Below are 7,509 nucleotides of genomic sequence, written 5' to 3' on the forward strand. Positions count from 1 at the left end.
CTTATCTTTCCTCTCTTTCTACATACACATTCACACACACATACTTAGAGACATACACACACATATATATATACACACAGACATATACAAATAAACACACACACACACACACACACACACACACAGTTAGAAGGTAATGGCACCTTAAAGGGAAAGTCAATGGTATGTTTCAAGGTAAAGGAGAAATTTTTCTTTCTTTCTTTTTTCTTTTTTTTAATCAGATATTTACTTTATTTACATTCAAATATTACCCCCTTTTCAGGTTTATTCTCTGAAAACCCCCTATCCTTTCCCCCTCCCTCTGCTTACCAACCCACCCACACCTGCTTCCTGGTCCAGGCATTCCTCTATGTTGGGGCATAGAGCTTTCACAGGACCAAGGTCCTCTCCTCCCATTGATGATAGACTAAGCCATCCTCTATTACATATGCAGCTGGAGCCATGAGTCCCACCATGTGTTTTCTTTGGTTGGTGATTGATTCACAGGGAGCTCTGAGAGTAATGGTTAGTTCATATTGTTGTTCCTCCTATGGGGTTGCAATCTTCTTTGACTCTTTGGGTCCTTTCTCTAGCTCCTTCATTGGGAACCCTGTGCTCAGTCCAATGTTAGGTTGTGAGAATCCACCTCTGTTTTTGTCAGGCACTGGTGGAGCCTCTTCAGAGACAGCTATGACAGATTTCTGTCAGTAAGCACTTGTTGGCATCCACAAAATATCTGGGTTTAGTGACTGTATATGGGATGGATCCCCTGGTGTGGCAGTCTCTGGATGGTCATTCCTTCAGCCTTTGCTGTTTACTTTGTCTCTGTAACTCCTCCCATGGGTATTTTGTTCCCCCTTCTAAGAAGGATCAAAACAGCCACACTTTGGTCTTCCTTCTTGAATTTCACGTGGTTTGTGAATTGTATCTTGGTTATTCTGAACTTCTGGGCTAATATTCATTTATCAGTGAATGCATATCATGTGTGTTCTTTTGTGATTGGCTTACCCCACTCTAAAGAAATGTCCAACATTCTTAATCCTCAGGGAAATGCAAATCAAAGTAACCTGGAGACACCACCTCTCACCTGTCAGAATGGCTAAGATCAAAAACTAAGGTGGCAGCAGATGCTGGTGAGAAAGAGGAACTCTCCTCCATTGCTGGTGGGATTGTGAGCTGGTACAACCACTCTGGAAGTCAGTTTGGTAGTTCCTCAGAAAATTGGACATAGTACTACCTGAGGACCCACTAATACCACTCCTGGGCATATACCCAGAAGATGCTCCAACATGTAATAAGGACACATCTTTCAGTATGTTCATAGCAGCCTTATTTATAATAGACAGGACCTGGAAAGAACCCAGATGTCCCTCAACAGAGGAATGGGTACAGAAAATGTGGTACATTTACACAATGTAGTACTACTCAGCTATTAAAAACAATGACTTTATGAAATTCTTAGGCAAATGGATGGAAGTAGATATTTTCCTTTCTTAAAATAATAATCTTGATTGTATTCTTTTCCCTTCACAGACATATTTAGGGACATCCTATCTTTGCAAAAATAAAATTAAATAAATAAATAAATAAATAAATCCATGATTCAATTGAGTATAAAAGCATTCACAAAGAAGATTGACCTCATTGTCTAACGCTCCCATTGCTCTTTAGTATGGAGGAGGTTCTCAATACTCCAAGAGACTCTTGCCTCCCCATCGAAACCTTTGGGGTCCCAAAACTAACAAGTTTGTAATCTTCCTCAATCATCCCTATGGAAGTCAGAGGCATATGCCATCCCAGTTTGTTTACCTTGGACAGCCTGCAAAGGTGAGTTGTCAGTTCCCATTGTCTAGCTTCAGGTTTGCTCTTCAGTCCAGAGAAGCCTTGTGATTCATGAGCAGAGACTTAATCATTGCAAATAATGCTTCTACCTATTGTCACCATAGTGAAAGACAGGGCTACAATATATTGAAGATGAAAAGCACAGTGTGCAGTCATGACACTGGAAACTGATAATATGTAGTATTCAATGGTTAACATGTATGAGTTATGGATTGATGCAATCTTAATTAACTGAGGGTACATATTGGTAAGTAAAGGTCACAGACACTACAGAGAAGAACATGAAATTGGAACGCTAAATGGTGGTGGCTATTTTAAGTCTTCAGAATAATAGATCTTAACTAAATGAAAAACAGTATATGTTTAATTACTAGCACTAATCACATACTATCTTAGTGGTAGATAAATAAATAATGTTCTTCATTTGTCAAAAGTCACTATATACATAAAAATAATGAAACATGATGTATGTCAATTAAAAACATGCAACAGACCATCACTGGAAAGAGAGGTCCATTGGACACGCAAACTTTATATGCCCCAGTACAGGGGAACGCCAGGGCCAAAAAGTGGGAATGAGTGGGTAGGGGAGTGGGGGGAGGGTATGGGGGACTTTTGGGATAGCGTTGGAAATGTAATTGAGGAAAATACGTAATAAAAAAATATAAAAATAAAACATGCAACATAAAAGCAAAATATGTCATAATGGAAGCAAATACACATTTTCCCATAGAAAGCCATAGTTCAATACATGGTTTAAGTTAGCCTATTGTGAATAACATTTGTAAAGGTGTAACAGAGAACTGTAAAACTGAAGACAACAAGAATCAAACATGTGCATAGTAATGTACTCTCTGTTATAAAATAATATCTTTTCATACATATTAGATGTCGTCTGGCATGTTAAAATTTTATGGGAATAAACATTACTATGATAGTGTTACTGCAATACTCCCATATATTAAATAAATAGTAATGAGATGCTATACATGTGTTTGTTTTACATTTTGTACTTCACAGTAAACTAAGGATCTACATCACAATACTAATGCAAATGTACCAACTACACTCTCCCTCTCTCTCTCTCTCTCTCTCTCTCTCTCTGTGTGTGTGTGTGTGTGTGTGTGTGTGTGTGTGTGTCTTTAAAGAGAGGTTCTTACTTTGGAGACTAAGGTAGGAAGGAATTCATTATACCACCCACAAATATATGCTGATCTTCTTGCATCAATCTATGAAGTCTTGGGATTACTGGGCATTATGACTGGCTTTATACTACCATTCCACCATGTAACTAATTAGTATTCCTTGGAAGTAAAAGACTGGTGGTTAGGCTAAACACAAATTACAGATGAACTTCTACCATCTAATGTCCTGATAAATAATCAACAACCCTTATCCTAAAATTCTAGCTTGTCCTATATTTGCCCCACTATGATATCACTTTTCTCTCCCTCTTCTCACTTCCTCTGTCATCCTCTATCTCCTAATAGTTTCTATCTCTATACCTTCCCTCCATTCACCCTCAATTCCTAATCTATTGCCCCTTCCCATTGTGAGATTCAAGCATTCTCCCTAATGTACTTCTTGCTACTTAGATTATTTGTGTCTGTATTTTCAAGCTTGGTTATTATGTACATTATAGCTAATGTCCACTTATAAGTGAGTAAATACCACTTACAACTTTCTGGGTCTGGGTTATCTCACTCAGGATGATATTATCTAGTTCTATCCATTTGCCTGCAAATTTCTTGATGCCCTTTTTTATAGCTGAGTAATATTCCATTATATAAATGAACCACATTTTCTTATCTATTCTTCTCTTGAAGGACACTTGAGTTGTTTCTATTTTTTAGCTTTTGTGAATGAAGTTGATAAAAACATAATTGATCAAGTGTCCTTCTGGTATGGTGGAGCCATTATTCGGGTATATAACCCAGAAAGGGTAACACTAGTTAAGACTCCTAGCAACAGGAGATATTGAACTTGAAATGGCCACCCCCTATAACCAGGCAAGACTGCCATTGGAGAGATGATGACACCTACCCACCCACAAAATTTTTGATTTAAAATTTGTCCTGTCTATAAGAGGTACTATGATCAAGATGGAGCAGAGATTGAGGGAATGAGCAACCAATGACTCCCAAGTTGAGACTCATCCTATAGGAGAGAGACAACCCCTGACACTATTAATTACCTTCTGCTATATTTGCAAACAAGTGCCTAGAACAACTGTCCTCTAAGAGGCTTCAGCCAACAGTCGACAGAAACAGAAACAGACATCCACATTCAAATATTAGATAGAGCTTGGGAGTCTATTAAAGAGGGAAGGAAGTATTGAAAGAGCCAGAGAGGTCAAGAACACCAGAAGAAAAACTACAGAATCCACCAATCAGGAGTTGATGGGGCACACAGAAACTGAACCACCAGCGAAAGAGTGTGCTTGGGACAGACCATGGCCCCCTACACATATGTAAAAGATGTGCAGCTTATCCTTACTAGGAGACCACCAGCAACTAAAGCAAGGGTTATTTGTGACTATGTTGGCTGCTCTTGTATCCTTTTCCTCTAGGTGTTTAGCTTCAGTAGGATATGATGTATCTAGTCCTATTGCAACAGGATATTCAAAAGAGGGTTGATATCCATGGGAGGCCTCTGCTTCTCTGAGAAGAAATGGAGGGGGTAATAGGGGCAGGAAAATAGAAGATTTTCTAGGGGATGGGAAAGATGAAGTTGTGATAGGGATGTAAAGTAAATAAATGAACTAATTAAGAAAAAAACCTAACAACTCAAGTACATGACAAAAACTCAGAAGCAAAATAATAAATAATAAAGTAGTGGCTTTGGATACTTTCAGACTCAACAGTGTTGAGTTTAACATGTTATAAAATAGGACCGCAATAGTAAGGAAGAAAGTGAATTATAAAATGTTGTATTAAATAGGGAAAATTATACACTCATACATAACTCTTAGTTAACAACACAAATTCTTAACAAAATACAGTTTTTTAAATGTTCCAAACAGAGAATAAAGTATTTCATGCCTCTCAGGGATAGACTTGCAGTTTGTTTCTGCAAGTTCTACATAAATTTGAGAAAATGTCCCCTTGAGAGATGATAATTCCCAGAGATGCAGCTGCAAAAGAGAAGTTACTAAGATTTCTTGAAGTATAGTAAATAAATTCCTTACTATTAAGTATAGAATTTATCTTCACTGCATGCCATATTATCAAATGATTCTGGTTTATGCTTTATAGTTGTCTTTCTTTAGATGAAAATTGTTGATTGATAGGAATGTTTTGTTGTACATTATATCTTATCCTTTCATAATTATATATATATATACATAAATATATGAAGTTTTATGTGTATATTGAGTTTTATATATAATTAAATTATATATAAATATGTATGTATGTCTTATGTACTTGAAACGATACAAACCATTAATATATATTAATTAATACATATACAATATGTAAACCACATATGTAATATATAGTGTGTGTATATGTATATAAATATGTATGCAATATATGTGTATAATATATGCAAATTACTATGTACTATGTATGTATTTTGTTTACATAGTTGTATGTCAGCCATATTGCTATGTATAAAATTATATATTGTTCTTAATAAAGTATTAATCATTTTTAACTTCATTTTGCTAGCTTGTATATCCAAATAGATAAGTAAGTTAAGGTACATTATAAAGAGAATTTTAGTCATTAGCTAGGTAGTTCATTCACTTACAAATTTTAATTATAAAGTTAATCAACCATATTCTGCTTTGAAAATTTCCTGTCACTACCTTGGTTTTATATTTACATTTTTTTTAAAAATTTCATCCCTCCTGCAAGTGTCTCTCTGTGTGTTTATATCATGTGTGTTTGTGTGTGTGTGTGTGTGTGTGTGTGTATGTATATATGTTTATACCAGTTTTGAGTCCAACCTTGAATCATTGATGTCAAGGAGAAAATATGTGATGCATTACCCTATTTTTAGCTATCATCAAATATTGTGACAACTATATTTCAATTGACAAAACACCTGTACTCTGTGTCCTTTCTATAATTGGAATGAATACACTGTAGAGATCATTTTTCATTGCTCGTGAGAAAGCAGTGCCAAATATCTTATGTTCTCCCTGATCAGTCACAATTCACTGCTTCTGTGAATATCAGAGGGTTATGTGACAGGCAATGTTGCCAGAATTTTCCATACGTTATGAACTAAAAATGGACTGTACAGTAGAAATCATCTATTGATTCATTCCAGCAGATATTTTAATGGTTGTCTTTCTGATAGTTTTTTTTTAATGGGGGTTTTGTGTACACAGCAATTGCAGAGGTGTGTTCAAATCAACACCTTTACATGAGATAATGATTAGAATTATTTGTCCTATGAGCCATTTTAACAATTACATTTTATGATATATTTAGCAAACATGTCCTATTAATTATCCTAAACAGCAAATATACTCTGTCATATATTTTGAAATATTTCCCTGTATTACTACCAAATACTTTAAATGCATAAATATATTCATTATATATTGTGCATTTAAAAAATAAATTCAATTAATTATACAATGTCAATTATACAATGATTGACATTGTATAATTTCACTTCGCGAATGTTTTTTTGTATGTTTTGCTTAATTAAAGTAAGAAAAAAATCTTTGTGGATAAAGTCCTCATATTTTGTCTAAAGTGATCAGCAAAATAATTATATCAACTGTTTTGATACATAGTATCTAAAAAAACAATAATAAATTCAATCCAATTTTTGGTCATTCATAAGGAAGTCACATTTCAACTGGTCTGCAATCTGGACAAAAAGAAGCTTGATTTTCCAGTGTTGTACATAATGTATCAAAATTAAAGTAAATACTATGGCAAGCTTCAGGGAGGTTCTGCAGGTACATAAAAAATAAATTTAGGACTACTGTTTTTATTTGTTTTTGTTTTTTTGTTAGATATTTATTTCATTTACATTTCCANTGCTATCCCAAAAGTCCCCCACACCCTCTCACACCCACTCCCCCACCCACTCTCTCCCACCTCTTGGCCCTGGCGATCACCTGAACTGAGGCATATAAGGTCTGCACGACCTTATATGGGCCTCTCTTTCCACTGATGGCCGACCAGGCCATCTTCTGATACATATGCAGCTAGAGAAACAAGCTCTGTGTGTGTGTGTGTGGGGGGGTACTATTTAGTTCATATTGTTGTTCCACCTATAGGGTTGCAGATCCCCTCAGCTCCCTGGGTACTTCCTCCAGCTCCTCCATTGGGGGCCCAGTGATACATCTAATAGCTTACTGTGAGCATCTACTTCTGTGTTTGCTAGGCCCCAGCATAGTCTCACAAGAGACAGCTATATCAGGGTCCTTTCAGCAAAATCTTGCTAGTGTATGCAATGGTGTTAGCATTTGGAGCCTGATTATGGGATGGATCTCCGGGTATGGCAGTCTCTAGATGATCGATCATTACGTCTCAGGTCTCAGCTCCAAACTCTGTCTCTGTAGCTCCTTCCATGGGTGCACTGCTCCCAATTCCAAGAAGGGGCAAAGTATCCACACCTTGGTCTTCGTTCTTCCCAAGCTTCATGTGTTTCACAAATTTTATCTTATATATTTGGTATTCTAAATTTCTGAGCTATGGATTGGCAGGATCAATATAGTAA

Source organism: Mus caroli, chromosome 14 (assembly GCF_900094665.2).
Source record: "Mus caroli chromosome 14, CAROLI_EIJ_v1.1, whole genome shotgun sequence".
NCBI classification, from domain to species: Eukaryota; Metazoa; Chordata; class Mammalia; order Rodentia; family Muridae; genus Mus; species Mus caroli.